General features: G+C 36.8%; 1 protein-coding gene across 1 annotated transcript in view; it reads right to left on the reverse strand.

The window, feature by feature from the left end:
• ABCD (ATP binding cassette subfamily D) overlaps positions 1-15,994 on the reverse strand; it is a 92,493-nt gene that overhangs the window by 76,085 nt on the left and 414 nt on the right. Inside the window, exon 2 of the mRNA XM_028309306.1 lies at positions 804-828. The gene's annotated coding sequence lies outside the window, so the exon portion shown is untranslated. The remainder of the gene's footprint in view (positions 1-803; positions 829-15,994) is intronic.

Here is a 15,994-nt window from a genome sequence, read left to right on the forward strand (position 1 = left end):
AAACGCAATAAAATACTAGAGCAATTTAAATATAGAAACCATAATTAATAGCTAATACTGCTATGTTAATAATGCAATAAAATTAAAGGAAAATAAAATATACACACTTGACAATACTGCAGTCGTAAAGTTAGGAATGTTTACGAAAGCCACAATGTGCTCATTTAAGTAAGTTTTATGGTTGGCTAAGCTAATAAAATAAACTTGCATTTAACAAATAAAATTTACTAATATGCCTGTTTTCTAATAGATCATGAATTTGTATCCATTTCCATATCGCTCCACTCAACCAAGATCGTTTTAAGATACATTCCAGGCTCAAGGTACATCATCAATGGAATTAAAAATAATTAATAGTTTAAGTACTTTTATGTGCTATTACATGTATTATGGATTTCGATTGGTATAATATACGAGATTTAATGAAATCTCGTATAGGTTATACCAACTCGCAATGGCGAGTTGAAAGGAGATTCAAAAGTATCTAATCGGTCGGATTGAGGTCGGTTGTGGACTGACTAAAAAGTAGAGTACAATAAGATTGTAGTTTCGAGGTTTAAAAACATTTTAAGGATTGTCCGACTCTGTACCATACTCGTTAGGGAATCATAGTCGCCCTACAAATGATACGCTCTGAAGCTTGCAAAACGCGCTGCGATCCTGCGATTTGCTATTGCCCGCTTGCGACACTACAAAGTGTTAATAAGACAACGAACCTTCCATTCTCTACATACAATTGCACTCTACTGTTGGTTTCTATGAATAAATAAACAGTTTTAAATTAACTTTCAATGTTTACTTACATGCAAAACGTCTGTCTTGTCTGACCTGTAACAAAAATAACAAGAAATTAATAAAACAATAACTTCTTTTTTGATAACACAAAATAGTTTCGTAGTTAATAAACTCGGAATAAATAATACTTCACCACATCAATTTCTATGTTTGTTACGCGATAACTCCGCCAATTATGAACCGATTTGAAAAAATCTTTTTTCGGCGTATAGGTAATACTTCAAGGGTGGTCCCATTTAAATTTAATAATAGAAAAAACAACCCCCAAGGGTGGAAAATTGGGGATGAACTTTTTTATACGCAATATCTCCGCCGATTATAAATCAATTTGAACGATTCTTTTTTTGTTGAATAGGTATTATCAAAAGGGTGGTTTCATGCGAATTTGAAGAAAATATTTCACCCCCAAGGGTGGAAAATTGGGGATGAACTTTTTTATACGCAATATTTTTAATTTTTAGTTTTTTTTTGTGTTCACGCATTTGAAGTCGGTTTTATTTTTTTAAAAAGTTAATTATGGTTCAACAATTTATCTATAATTATTAACCAAATTGTGTAACATTACTATGTTTGAACCAAATAAACAATTTTTCTTTCTTTCTTTCTTTCTAAGTTGGCCTAAAAGTTTTCAAATTGCTAAATTGTTTAATCTATTTTATCTAGTCTTAAACAAAAACAGTTTTTAAAATATTTACACACACGGGGATCCCCGAGCAGGAAGTCACCTAAATTATGTTTAATTAGCAATATTTACTTTAATTTGTTTACAAAGCCAAAAAGGCCGAGACTTTGCAAACTGCAAGATGACCTCTTTTGTCTCGTAATTACAATGCCAGTTGAGGGTTCGATTCCTGATAAGGCAAAAATGATTGATGGAGACACAATAATTTATATCAAGTTATGATAAATTTTTAAAACTGGCCGCCATGGTTCTGTGTTCAACGAGGACTAGAATTATTGTGAGATTATTTCGTCATAGATTCAAACCATCTTGCGTTGCGTGAAAATACCTTATGGCGGATTTACACTGCGCGGAAATTAGCCAAGTCAAGTCAAAAAAAACAGTGGAGTGGGGATGAAAAATGAATGAATTTCATCAAAAGCGCCTTTACGTACCTAGCTAACAATAGCATTTCGTCGTATGTTTAATCAAATCAAGAGTAGGTAAAGAGTTTTAAATAATTTTGTTTTCTTTTCTTTTCAGCCTATGACAGTCTGCTGGATGTAGCCTCCTCCGAGGAGCACCACGATCCTGCTTTTCCATACTGCCAGCATCTTCTTAAAGATTGTCGGCCCAACAACCTGGTGGTCCTTTTCTCTGTTTGCCAAGTACTAATCATTCCAAGCTTTTCCATTTCACGTCCTTCAAAAAAGGAGGAGGTTCTCAATTCGACCCGTATGTTTTTTTTTTTTCTATGTTTGTTACGCGATAACTCCGCCAATTATGAACCGATTTGAACAAATCTTTTTTCGGCGTATAGGTAATACCTCAAGGGTGGTCCCATTTAAATTTAATAATAAAAAAAACAACCCCCAAGGGTGGAAAATTGGGGATGAACTTTTTTATACGCAATATCTCCGCCGATTATGAACCAATTTTTTTTGGTCTCAGTTTACTGCCTACCTTCAGTGGTAACATCAAGGTAATAATTAGTTAACTAAAAAGCAAGAAATAAGTAAAATTTTATAAAAAAAAAAACCGACTCCAAAAAACCTACACTAAAACGTAGAAAAATAATTACTAATTACCTACTTATTTATTAGGACGAATTATTAATATTTATGTAGGTATACCATGATTGATACTTTTGGAGTCGGTGCAGGCAAACTTTACATGTTTCATAATCTTGGCACCGACTCCAGAAGTATCAATCATGGTATACCTACATAAATATTAATAATTCGTCCTAATAAATAAGTAGGTAATTAGTAATTATTTTTCTACGTTTTAGTGTAGGTTTTTTGGAGTCGGTTTTTTTTTTTATAAAATTTTTAAAGTATTTATACGTATTGGTGATTGGTAAATCCAAAAGGGCGCTAAAGGTGAAGCGAGGGACGTGCATGTGTCGAAACACTAAGCTCGCAGTGCACTTTGCAGCGCTATGCGGTCTGGCACGCGCATTGCGACAAACGCAAAGCTGTGTCTAGAGACTGCATAGCTTCATTTAACATTTATGTACTGTATTTATTGCCTATGTACTCGTAATCGATTACACTGCAGAAAAAACGATTGAATTAATTAATTGCTTACACCATAAGCATACACTATTGGAGCTTTCGTCATTGATAAGAAGAATAAACGGTAGAGCTGAACTGCCGATGTATCGTTGTGCGGATTTATAGGGCTATCAAGAAAATTAATCTACATACTAGTATACTAGTCTACTATACTATCTTTACTAATATTATAAATGCGAAAGTAACTCTGTCTGTCTGTCTTGCTTTCACGCCTAAACCACTGAACCGATTTTGATGAAATTTGGCATAGAGATAGTTTGAGTCCCGGGAAAAGACATAGGATAATTTTTATCCCGGTTTTTGAAACAGTGACACGCGCGATAAAGTTTTTGTGACAGACAAAATTCCACGCGGGCGAAGCCGCAGGCGGAAAGCTAGTAATAAATAATTAAACGAAAAAATCATAGGAATAGTGTTAGTGATAGTAGTCTTATCTTAGTTTACGAAAATGATGTTCAGCGACTATAAATTATTATAAAAAGATCACCATTAATGACAACGAATTCAACTCAATTAAACGCATATTATGGTTGTTTTTAGAGTATTATGCTCATTCACAACTCATGAATACACACGTAGACACGCAGTTTCGTAACTCACGTGTCCGACACTGCGCCGGCGCGGGTCAGGCGACGCTTGTAACGCCTGTTGCATCCACTATAATCATGGCTAACTACCGGTTACAGGTTATTAGGAAAGCCTTCTGAGAATCGATGGAAGTGATACTGAGTCTGCGATAAGAGTAATTGTATGGGATATTTTTCTAACAGGAACGGTTGGTGAGTTGTTTCAAAATGTACGATATTGGTATACTCTGTGGAGCCATCTTATGCTAAACTATGTGAAGGTTTCAGGAACGAAAGGACAAAGTATTACAGCCTCTAGGAGCTAACAAGAGATTAGATGCAGCCCAGAGTGCAGACATGACGTCACGAGCAAGATTTCAAATCTTTTGGTCAACGGAGTTTACATTTACAGATCAAATCGCATGGAAAACTTCATCCTTGCATGTAAGTATTCAAATTGGCCAAATTATGGCGAATTGGCTCTGTCAATTGTGCATCATAGTGTTTAATTTGTAAAATACATGTAATTTACTCGACATCCTAAATTGTTCAACGATTTGCAAGATAATGGTTACTATTTCATTGAAAGTTGAGAAGCGACTATTAGGCGATCTAAAAACTGCTATTTTTCAATAATCATCGGCGTCCATCAGGTAATTACTAACTAAGATGCAGGCCAAGAGCGGAGAGTGGAGTCTAACGAACATGGTCCCATTTTTACCCTTTAAAAAACCAACTGTAATAAATGGTTGCAAAAAAAGTCTTAAATATCAAAGAACATGATGAAACAGTTCTAGTGTGCAAAAGTGAGCTGCTACAAATTATAACGGATTCGTAAATTTTGCGTACAATTGCACAGACCGGCGCGTTGCAGGCGTTGCAGCCGATTGCAGGCCGTTGCGACAGCGGAAGGTTGTGCAACGTTTCCGAACACATGGTATCTGTATCATTATTTTTGAGGAAGTTGTAAATATATTAATAGTGCAGGAAATTATTATTTTTCTATTAGTAGATGGTATATCTTATGTGCAATGTGCATTTGCTAATTGTTGTATTGAAACCTGATTGCAACTACTGTGCTACCGTCTGTGCGAATTTCAAGATAAGTTTTTTGTGTGTCTTAATTTAAATGGTCTAAAATATAATAAATGGCATCTCCAAAAACCCCATTATAAGAACAAGAAACAAAGTCACGTCACCGTCAAAAAAGTTTCTTTTCCCCTTTTTGCAAACAACTAAAACGGCTAATGGTTCGTTTTTGTCAACTTAAAAACCCAAGTTCAACGTTCTTGATCTCAAGAGATTTTATGATTTTCAAATTGTTTAATTACGATCTGCGAATTGGTTATATTAGCATGCCATTTGGAATTCTAATGATTTGGAAATATGGTTCCATGTCACAAATCAGAAAAGACAATATTTGTCATCCTTGAAGATATGTAATTAACAGTGCGTTACTATAAAACATTGCATCAGACAATTACTTTACTTTTACATCAAATAGTAGTTACATTTTATTACACTCACATTGTAAATAGTTATTTTGTATGGCTCTGAATCTGCATTTGAACTCTATTTCACTTATGCTAAGTGATCTAAGATGGAGCACATTGGCGTCAGTGAAAACTTTACTTACCTACTCAAATAGGCGAGTTTCCTAAAAAAATTTTTTTAGTCCGTCAATTTTGGTATAAAAAATATTGGACACGTATATTTTTAATTGTCAATCAAACAAATAATTACAAAGTTATAGTGCGTTGAAGTTCCGCGCGACGTCACAAAGTGCTGCACTTTTACGCACTCACTGACGTCACGGGCCTTTTCTTTAGAACTTTGGCACGCTTTATCTCTTTACATTTTCATTAGTTTTAAAAGTGAAAAATACGTGTCGAGTAGTTTTTGATAAGCTAACTGACGGATTAATTAAACTCTTGCTTTTTTACCCAGGAAACATCTCTAACCAGCTAAACTTTTTTCAAACAACCGATATTGTATCAGGTAGGACATCAGAAAAATACGCTAACTGTTGAGTACAGTAGCGTATCTTCGTCGTCGCTACACTCTTGGTAGAATGGTCGTGGTCGTCACGCCTGGTTTGGTGGCAAGCGTCACAATCCGTCACCATTCCTCCCGCACTGCAGCCTTTCTTGTACACTCTTGGAGGGGACCATTGAGTGCGATTTTGAGCTGATCGGTCCAGTACATGGGTGACCTGCCGCGCGCTCTTGTGCCGTGCCCTACAGTATTGTAGTAACGTGTATCTGTCTAAATGGGTATCCTTCCGTTTGGCCAAATTACTTTTCGCCAAATTTCACTTCGCAAACAACTTATCGCCAAAGTTTCATTTCCCAAATGAACTTTTAGCAACTTTACTTTTCGCAACTAATTCATTTGGTCAAATTATCATTTGGCCAAATTTTACTTGGCAAATGTTTATATAGCAAATGTTTTATGTTGCCAATTATTATATCCCAAATAATTTGTTTGGTCAAATTGACACTTCACATACTTACCCACCGTTATCCACAAAATAAAATTATAAGGCACATGATCATGGTTTTCACAAGAATTTTATGTAAAACATTGCAGGAAATAGTATGGTTGCAAAAAGTAGGTATTACAGAAAAAAGTAAGTTAGGTTAGGTTAGAACAGTGACCCTTAGGCCTCAGCCTCAAACTTAGCGGGCAGCGGCGCGGGAGCGGCGGCGGGGCGGGAGCGGCAGGATCTTATGCGTAAAATCAAATAGACCGGTTCTCGAAAACAGCGGCGCGGCAGCGGCGCCGGAGCGGGCAACGAGCGGGCAGCGGCGAGGGAGCGGGCAACGAGCGGGCAGCGCACTCCTTCTTTTGCCCACAATAAATCGAGCGTTAGGAATAAATTTGAATCGAAATAAAATTGTCGCCGTTGTTCAGACATTTCGTTCGCGAATAAAAACAAATATCTCGACAACACAACCCCGAACACAACACTTCGCCGCTAAAGCGCCGCGCGAGCTGCCCGCTGGTTTCGAGAACGGGTCTGAGTTGCCCGCCCCGCTCCCGCGCCGCCGCCGCCGCCGCCCCGCTGCCCGCTAAGTTCGAGGCTGAGGCCTTAATGCGCGAAGGCGAGCGAAGCGTGCCGCGGCAGCGGCCGCCGAGCGCTAGAATCACCTCTATTGTTAATGAATCATTTGGAAATATCGATAAAAAGAATGAAATATGAAAATTAATTTAGAACAAATTTTATATTAACTACCCACTAAACAAAATAATAACCACAAGTTAATTTGTATTCCATTCTATGCACCAATCAAATTATTTTGTAAATAGTTTATCGTGAAATATTTTTGCCAAATGAAACATTTGGCAAAACATACTTTGCCAAACAATAATTTGCTAAACAATAATATGCCAAAAACAACATTTGCGAATTAAAAGTTTGCAATAAGTTGCTTTGCCAAATGAGAATTTGCCAAATGAAAATTTGCGAAACGTTGTTTGCGATGTGATAATTTGGGAAACGTTTTTTGGCCAAACATTAGTAATCCGTCTAAATGTATAACTCAATCAAAGGTGACTGACTGACATAGTGATCTATCACACAGCCCAAACCACTGGACGGATCGGGCTGAAATTTGGCATGCAGGTAGATGTTATGACGTAGGTATCCGCTAAGAAAGGATTTTACGAAACTGCACCCCTAAGGGGGTAAAACGGGATTCACGCGTACGAAGTCGCGGGCGGCCGCTAGTTGTGCATATTTTCGGTTCTGCTAAAGCGCAAACCTTGATTTTGGGTCAGGAACTGAATAAGTATATGCACAAAGAGGAAATCAATTAAAGGTTGAGAACTTGAAAGCCATAACATATAATAAATCTGGTAGGCAATAAATGATTTAATATATTAAGGAAATGTAAATCATGCATACGTTTCGCTTTCACAATCAATTACATTGAAAGACCTAAAGTAACATAAATAACACTGATAAATTATTATTTAATATTGATGCAAAAATAATCCATCGTATTTAAATTATATTTTCACGACTAAACCGCAGAACTAATTTGTTTTATTGTTCAGATTTGACCTTAATAAAAGGACATATGCTACATACTGTTGCAAAATAAGTATGTGAAGGGAGGGATTACAGGAGATGGACCTTAGATCTTCTGACTCGAAACGAAAGTGACTTCTCTAACCTTCTGAAGGATTCCATTCCATATAGATCAACTCATACACACTTTATTCACCAGTCGATGAAGCACATGATGTCGTGCCCTGAGTGCCCAAACAACTGCACCCAGGAAGATTTAATGAATGCTACTGACAACGCCACTCTTGTAGCGAAGTTTTGGGCTGACACGGTAAGGGTTTTTTTGTCGACACGACGAGAAAAAGAACCTGTAGGAAATATCGTAGGGAAATTAACTATTATGAAAGGACAATTTTTAAGGAAAGTATTATTGTAAAGTGTGCACTTGCAATATCTTAGAGTACTTGCTATATCCAAGAGTGGTATGTAAACATGGTTAAGACTAGGTGCCGTTTTAAGATATCGGTTTTCGCAGTCGGCCGCGTAAGTGAAACCTCGACTTTCCGCCGCTAAGTACCTACCTAAGTTTCTACGGAAAATTTTCTCTAGACACGATGTTTAGCGAGTCTATGACCTACAATAGCCAAGACACGGTAATAATTATTACCGTGGCCAAGAGTTAAAATTATGGATATTTTGGAAGACTACGCTGGCTCAAAGTAGTAAAAACACTTTAGAAGATCAAAGCTTGGTGGAAATCACTTATCTTAGGGGTCTCAGTACCAGTGAAAAATGCCACAAATGGGAGAAAGAAAACTATAATAGTGATGTAAAGTACTTATTAACAAATAAAATAACCACAAAAGGGCCTGTTTCGTGCTGGTAATTTTTTTTATGCATGACAAGTGACAAGGCAGGTATTTGATCGCAATCGCTCCTGGTGTTAAGTGAAATGCAGTCTTCTTTTTCATAACAAATTCCCAAAAACATTCTCATTATTAAAAAAAACTAAAAACAGAAAGACACTTATTTACGCACGAAAACTTACAAGTCAATTTCCGCTAATTCGCCATTGTTAGCTTTAAAAACAGGAAGTGACAAAATGGCGTGTAAAAGCAAGTTTAGTGTTTCCCCGGAGGTATATTTAAATTGACGTTTTGTCTAGATCACTGAGTCATATACTACTTACCTAGTTACTACAATTGAATTGGATTTTTTTTTTCAATAAAGAATATTAATTAGCAATTTGTAAAATATAAAATTACTGATAATCCCGATAACCCCTCGTGGTAAGCTAAACATGCTTGTGTTACGGGCGGGTTCACCACAATAGTCAAGCGGCGGGATTCGAACCCGCGTTCCTCGCATCACGAATCGGACAGTCCGAGTCCGAATAACACCGTTCGGCTATCGGGGCTTGTGGCAGATTGGCCTCTCCATTAATTAATCAATCTATCAGTTTCATCAAACATAGAGAGATTCATAATACTGAGACTGACATACATTTTTATTATTATGACATACATTTTTACCAAGCATAGAAAGATTCATAATCCTGTGACTGAATGTAATGAATACGAGTAACATACATTTTGCAGATTCCATCTGAACCTTGGTTAGACCTTCAAATGATCACGAATTCGCGATTTACCTCAAAAGTTTATCAGAAATCTCATGACATTTTGAAACATCATATTATCCTACATAGTAAATACCTACTTCAAACCACATAATGAGTTTTTGGTAGTTACGATATTTTGAATAAACACAGTAGAGTTTATGTCGCAATCTTTAAAGCAAAAGTTATGAAAACATATTTTGAAGGAAAAGTTAATAAATTACTGGTAGATGACAAGGAAAGGACAGACATAGATCTCTATTTGGTCAATAAATTATTCTGCTTAAAGGATTTTTGTGTCAGTGTTTTTACTTGGTCTTTAGTAGAGATAAAGGTAGAAAGCTAAGTAATATACCTAAGTAAGTACCTTCTCAGCCTATTGATTAAGGCGGATCACTCACAACGTCTGACAACATATCACACAATAGACGAAGCAGAATATAACATTGTCAAATTCAAATAACTGCACATTACATCCATAAAAATTACAGGCTACCAAAAGTATACAAAAACTAACAAAGAATGCCAAACCCATAATCCACCTTCGACAAAAATACAGCACACGAAATTAACAAATTGAATGATGGCAGCAAACACATCCGGCGGGTCCATGTGTGACAAATGACCCCCTTGCAAGTGAACCCCGGACCCGCCTTCTTGGATCGTTCGCGGCACGCAACGATCGCAACGGTGACCACGATTTGGGAAAATATACGAACTCATTCAGTTGGGAAAACCGGGCTATTTGTACTTATTATGATGCTTGGTACAAATTCCTATTTTTTTCTCTTGCCACAATCAAAGGTTAATCAAGGTTAACGTCCATCTACAAGGTGGACCGACGACCTCATAAAGGTAGCGGGAAGGCGCTGGATGCAGGCCGCCATCACACCAACCGGCCTTTGTGGAAATCAATGAGGGAGGCCTATGTTCAGCAGTGGACGTCCTGTGGCTGAAAATGATGATGATGAATCAAAGGTTATGGCTGTACTTTAGCTATCCCTTTCAAAGTCCAGCCAATTTATTTCATTATCAATATAAAGACTTAATTAATACTGTTTTTGCGCAAATAAAACTTGCAATGGAAATTAAATAAGGGATGAATGTTTGTATTTGCTATAATTCATTTCTATAAGAGATATTTGGTAGAGCTTCTGAAATTCTGATCAAGAGACACTCTATTTTTGTGAAAAATGAAGCAAAATTCACGCGAATGTGCGGGCAAAAACTAGCTATTGATTTAAAACAGATAATCTAGCTTTCGTGAGCATTTCTAGCTGCAATCAATCAATCCACAAAATGCAGGCTTCGTTGATTTCATGAGCGCCACGGTCCATCGGCGCGAGAACTTACTTTTACAGCTTAGTTATAGCGCCGATCGCTTGCACAACGCCGCCGCTCTGCGCCGGCGCAACGCGAGACGCAACTAATTTCAACTGTTTGCAAATAATTAAATGGAAAAAAGAGTTTTTTCAAACAGTTTTGCTATAACATGAAAGAAATCGAGCAAACGTTGTGTAATATTTCTGAGAATTTATAAAAAATGGCTGGCTGATAAAAGACATGCATTAAAAAAAACATGAATTCTGTTCTCTTGAAGCTATTTTTTAGTACTGAGCGTTTTCACAGAACGAACATTTTTGATTGCTTTAGATCAATCACATAATAATATGATAATGCATTAATGAGATTAATTAATTAATCTAGTAGGAAAAATCGCACTCTTCCTTCATCTTATATGCGCAAATAAATATTCAACAGGTCTTGGTATAAAATTATTTTACAACCTGACAACTGACAAGCAAGTATGGTCTGACTGGTATGGTCTACGCGCCATCTCACACATAGATTCTAAAGGTAATAAAGCAGAATATCATCTGACTTATGATCAAAGTGATGAATCAGGTATTTTCCGTTAACAGTATGGCTTAGGAATTTTATTGGAAAACAAAAATGGATATATTGCGTTTTAGATACGTAGAGTAGCAAAACAATACGATAATGGTTTTTGTTGAACAGGTTTTGATCACCAGGCGACACTCCATGGATCACCCCCACGGATAAGCAGTCCATTTTAATCACCTAGGTGAACTTATCCATGAGTGATCAAAGGACACCAAAGTGTCGCCTATAGTCTACTTTGATCACCTGGGTGATCAAAGTGGAATAGAACAATTTATAAGGTTACAAAAGAAGTCTGTCCCAGAAAAAACAAACTTCTGGCCACACTATTTAATTTAAGTTAATAAAGAAATTACAGAAGATCGCGCAAAATTAACGAAACCATTGTAATCATAACAGTAAAAGCGTTTATCTTAATTCATAATTTTTTGCTGCCACCAATTATTAACTTAAATTGTTAAGAAAGTTACTTTGTCTTTACTGTCTTATAACCACGAGTCGTTACTTAACTTTTTACGACTAATATTTATATAAAAAAGTAAAAAATAATTAGTAAATAATTAATTATTTAATTGTTAAAGTAATTTTACGATACAACGGATTATTGCAGGTTTTTTAATCAACTAAAAATAATCCACTTAAAAACTTCTAAGATAGACTTGATATGACGTCGCTATATTCATTCAAAGCCAAAGAAATTAATTAGCTATAACGTAAATATGGTTTGATAACAAATACGGAATCCACCGGTTACTATGCGGTAGTAAAACGTTATGTTACAAGTTACGAACTCGTTTGCGGAAAAGTTGGCGATGAAAAAACGCGGACGGTTAAATTAAATTTGCAAGCCTAATACAGGTAGCGCACAAATATCGAACCACTGATATTTTCATACAAATGTCTTCACTAACTTCAACCAAGTCTTGCATCTATTTTAATATTTATTTATTTATTCCCGCGACTGTACGCGTGGAAATCAAATTGTAATTTTTCCCATGATTTCTCACCGTTTAAACCTTTACTGGACTACAACAATTATTTAAAAACTATAAAAACCAAAATCAGCCAAATTGGTCCAGCCATTCTCGAGTTTTGGCGAGACTAACGCACAGCAATACTTTTTTATTTAGAAGAAGATAGATTGATGAGGGTATTTATCTGGAAAGGATGGTTCAATAGACAATTGATTGTTTTACGTGCTTAGGTACTTTACGCTAATTAATGTCGAGATGACAACACCAGCATGTTTTTTATTTTGTAAAATAAAGGAATAAAATAAAAGTTGCACTCGTGTAGAACAGCCAACAAGCTGATATAATTCAAGGACTTTTCGCAACATGTTTCAAAAGAAACAACTTACCTACAGAAAATAAATATAATCGCTTTAAACGACAGCATCACGCAAGTACCTACGTAGCAAGTTCTTCACAAAATTTTTCTGTTTTTTTCATTGCATTACTAAAACATGAAACGAAATAAGACCGAAAGTATTGAAGCGCCATCGACGCAAGTCTACTGCGCCACTGTCTACGCACTAAGAAAGCAAATCTTTAATTTAAGGCCAAGAATAATAAAAATATTCCTGATGATTCCAAAACATCGGTTCTTCCCACTGCCGACACTCCCACAATCCCACTGCTGACAAAGCCACGACAGCTGCACATGAAAACTGCGCGTCTTTTCGGCTTACTTAATTGACAACTTAAACTCACAGTATGGACTTGAAACTAGACTAGTCTAGCGATTATTATCCCTGGGGATTAGTGCCTTTTTCCTGTGATGCGGATTTCGGCACGCGTGCGGATCTGGTATCTCGTAATCTGTGGCGCATATTAAAATAACACTGGCTGGTTGCATGCGTGTAGCCCGCGTAATTGGAAAAACATGTAAGTGAATAATGAAATGCTGCCCGCATGTGGACCATCCTTAATTTTAAGTGACCCCTATGAAAACAAAATTCCTGTTATGTGTTACCATAGGCGTCACTTAAAAATTAGGGATTGATGGTGAAAACGGGCATTAAACTCACAGATTTGAAACTAGACTAGGGATTACCTAGTGCTTTTTTCCTGTGATGCGGATTTTGTCACGCGTGCGGATCTGGTATCTCTAATCTGTGGCGTGCGTGCGTACCTATTACAGTAATATGATCACTCGCATTTGCATGCGTGTAGCCCGCATAATAGGAAAAACATGTATTAAATAATGAAATGCGGACAGCCCGCATGTGGACCAGATGCCCATTTTCACAATTGATCCCTAATTTCTAAATGACCCCTATGAAAACAAAATTCTTGTTATGTGTTACCAAAGGGGTTGTAAAAATTAGGGATTGAAGGTGAAAATGGGCGTAAGAATCTCGTACTGTTTGGCTACCAACTGGATCTAGAAAAATCTACCAGTATGTCAATAGCATAGAACTAACGAAATTTCAGTCCTATTTACCTACCAATGTAGAAAGAGATGATAGCAAAAACAGAATAATTATTTGCATAGACTTCAGACTATTAAATTATTCAATAGTTACAGAATACAGATTTATAAACAAAAAATTGAATGACATAAATAATGGAAGTTCACTAGAGTTTTTTGCTGTTTTCATTACATTTTGCTGAGTCACATCTATAGCAAATTACATAATATTTACCTACTAGGTAAGAGGATATTTGCCTGTTTAGCAGCTTAGTCAGACATTTTTGTTGGTTGCCAACATGGACTTAAAAAACTTTTTATATGTCTATGGTTGCCAACCTATTTATGTACAGTTGAATTAATGAAATATTTCTTTTCGTCTCTGGGAGATAAACTTATTTCTACACTCGCGAGCAAAACTATGGAATCACTTACATGAAGTTGTTTACACGCGATCTTGTGTACTAACGAATTTGTCAGTAACAAAAAAACTGGCACAATTTTAAAGATTAAACTTTTACCTTTTAACTAATACCAAATTCATTTAAATCACTCCGGTATTTAAAAAGATATCCCGGCTTATGTGAAGAAGTAAGGAAAAAGACATGTATCAACTGTTTGATATGTCGCGAGTTGCAGCCTACTTACCCCCTATAAAAACACGTGTTTTCGGATTTTTGCTTTCACACGTTGATCCATACACATCTCCGCTTTTTTTTGACACTTTACCTGGGATTCCACACCTACAGAAGCAGCATAAATCGTTGCACTATTGAAAGAAGGGCTCAGCCAGCAGGCTGTCGCACGTCAGCTCCACGTAAGCCAGTCCTGGGTTTCGAAAGTTTTAAGACGCTTTCGGGAGACTGGTGGCTTTATCCCGAGACCAAGTTCTGAACAGCGCCGGTGCATATCGCAGAGGGATGACCGTTTTTTCATGTCAACCTCTCTATGAAATCATCAATTGAGTGGTATCGACGTCCAGCAAGAGCTCAGAAATGTTCGTAGGATAGCTGTTAGCGTGTGGACAGATCGTCTAAGATATAAGCAATAGAATTTGACTCCAAAAAGGCTTGCCACAGGCTCGAAACTGACGGCAGGTCACCGACAAGCACGCTTTCAATTAACTCGCACTTATTTTGATGGGTAGGCGAGTAATGGAAGAGAGTTTTGTTCTCCGATGAATGCAGACTGTGTTTGCAGTGCAGCAGTTGAAGAGGTCGGGTCTATAGGCGGCCTGGGGAGCGATTTGTGCAGTGCTGGTTCGCTGAAACAGTGGCTTATGGGGGTGGCTTGCTCGACTTCCCATCGAGATGTGTACGAGCAAATTGAAAGCGTGCTTATCGGTGACCTGCCGTCAGTTTCGAGCCTGTGGCAGGCCTTTTTGGAGTCAAATTCTATTGCTTATATCTTAGACGAACTGTCCACACGCTAACAGCTATCCTACAAACATTTCTGAGCTCTTGCTGGACGTCGATACCAGTCAAATGACGATTTCATAGAGAGGTTGACATGAAAAAACGGTCATCCTTCTGCGATGTGCACTGGCGCTGTTCAGAACTTGGTCTCGGGATAAAGCCACTAGTCTCCCGAAAGCGTCTTAAAACTTTCGAAACCCAGGACTGTCTTATGTGGAGCTGACATGCGACAGCCCGCTGGCTGAGCCCTGTTTGCAATAGTGCAAGGATTTGTGCTGCTTCTGAAGGTGTAGAATCCCAGGTAAAGTGTTAAAAGAAGCTGAGATGTGTATGGATCAACATGTGAAAGCAAAAATCCGAAAACACGTGCTTTTATAGGGGGTAAATGGGCCGCAACTCGCGACGTATCAAACAGTTGATACATGTCTTTTTCCTTACTTCTTCACATCAGCCGTGATATCTTTTTAAATACTGTTGTGATTTAAATGAATTTGGTATCAATTTAAAGGTAAAAGTTTAATCTTTAAAATTGTGCCACTTTTTTTGTTACTAACAAATTCGTTAGTACACAAGATCGCGTGGAAACAACTTCATGTAAGTGATTCCATAGTTTTACTCGCGAGTGTATTTTTTACAAGGCAAGAATTGAAATTACTGTACAATCCTACATGTTCACAAGAAGGGATTAGATAACACTAATAGTACTAGGCTAGGAGACATAATAATACCTGTAGGTACTTGAAATTTTCTTAAAAACGATTTTATTATTGTTATGATATGAATGAAAGTATCATTTAATATGAAAACCAATGATATGTTTGGTTGGAAAGTACTTAATTATTAATTAAAATAATTAAAATGTAGGTAATTTAATTAGAAATGTAAAAAAAAAGTAATTAGTACATAGTGTGAGTATACATTATTAATATTACAAAGAAACAATGTCATTGAGAATCTTATTGGTTTTAAAACTACAATAACCTAGTAATAAGATGCCTTTATGTCTTTATTGCCTTCGATCTTGTTTTGATTTATA

The sequence above is a fragment of the Ostrinia furnacalis genome, unplaced genomic scaffold, assembly GCF_004193835.3.
Source record: "Ostrinia furnacalis isolate ACB-3 unplaced genomic scaffold, ASM419383v2 OfSCF2702, whole genome shotgun sequence".
NCBI classification, from domain to species: Eukaryota; Metazoa; Arthropoda; class Insecta; order Lepidoptera; family Crambidae; genus Ostrinia; species Ostrinia furnacalis.